A 1406-nucleotide genomic window follows, 5' to 3' on the forward strand; every position below is an offset into this window, starting at 1 on the left:
GGTCAGGAGTTCGAGACCAGCCTGGCCAACATGGTGAAACCCCGTCTCTACCAAAAATACAAAATTAGCCAGGCATGGTGGCAGGCGCCTGTAATCCCAGCTACTCAGAAGGCTGAGGCAGGAGAATCGCTTGAACCTCGGAGGTGGATGTTGCAGTGAGCCGAGATCATGCCATTGCACTCCAGCCTGGCGGACAAGAGTAAGACTTTGTCTCCAAAAAAAAAAAAAAAGAAAGAAAAGAAAAATAGGGCTTTCTCAGAGAGAGTCACTCTCTCTGTATTTCCCCATCCCCTGCCTCTGGGACTTAACAAAGTGGCACAGAAACAGGCTGGCAGGAGCTGCTACAGATGGTCACCTGGGCCCCAGCACATTCCTGGTGCTCAGATGCGTGGGGGAGCAGCCTCCGAGCCGCAATGCCTCATGTAAACCTCATTGATTTTCTGCTTCATTAGATCAGTGAGAGCCCTTTTCAGCATGGCCTGGCAATTTTCTTGGGAGCTTACTGAGAGGAGCACCCTGCTGTCCCTGCTCTTAGCGGTAGTGGCAGCTCCTGTTCTCCATGTAGGGAGCCTACCCAGCTGCTAAGCTTCTACCTGGATTTCAAGCTGCTACTTGGATTTCATTTTCTTTTCTTTCTTTTTTTTTTTTTTTTGAGATGGAGTTTCACTCTGTGGCCCAGACGGGAGTGCAGTGGCCCAATCTCAGCTCACTGCAATCTCTGCCTCCCAGATTCAAGCAGTTCTCCTGCCTCAGCCTCCCAAGTAGCTGGGATTACAGGCGCAAGCCATCATGCAAGGCTAATTTTTGTATTTTTAGTAGAGACGGAGTTTCACCATATTGGCCAGGCTGGTCTTGAACTCCTGACCTCATGTGATCCACCTGCCTCCATCTCCCAAAGTGCTGGGATATACAGGTGTGAGCCAGCACACCCAGCCCCTGGATTTCATTTTCTTTGAGGCCTGGCTCCAGCACATGTGCCCAAGTGACTTTAGGCATGTTACTTTACTTCCCTAAGACTCAGTTCCTATTTCTGTTAAAATGGGTAGTTGTGAGGATTAAATTAGATAACGAATTTAAAGGGTTTAGTACATATTAAGGCTGGGCATGGTGGCTCACACCTATAATCCCAGCACTCTGGGAGGCAGAAGGGTCCTTAGGCTGTTAATCTAATACAGAGAGAGAGAGAACACCTCAAAGGAATCTGGGGGGCATTCAGGGTGGAAGAGTTGAAGAGGTGCCTTAACTTCTGTGGACTATGATCAGAATGAACTGTAGAGGAATGAGGCCTCTAGCTATTCTCATTTAGTGCTGTTGTAGACATCATTGGAATCTTCACTATCACTTGACCGAAGGTGAAGCTAAGTATTTGAGCTATTTTGGAATTACTTTTCTTTTTTTTTTTTTTT

The sequence above is a fragment of the Colobus angolensis genome, unplaced genomic scaffold (genome assembly GCF_000951035.1).
Source record: "Colobus angolensis palliatus isolate OR3802 unplaced genomic scaffold, Cang.pa_1.0 Scaffold164, whole genome shotgun sequence".
NCBI lineage: Eukaryota > Metazoa > Chordata > Mammalia > Primates > Cercopithecidae > Colobus > Colobus angolensis.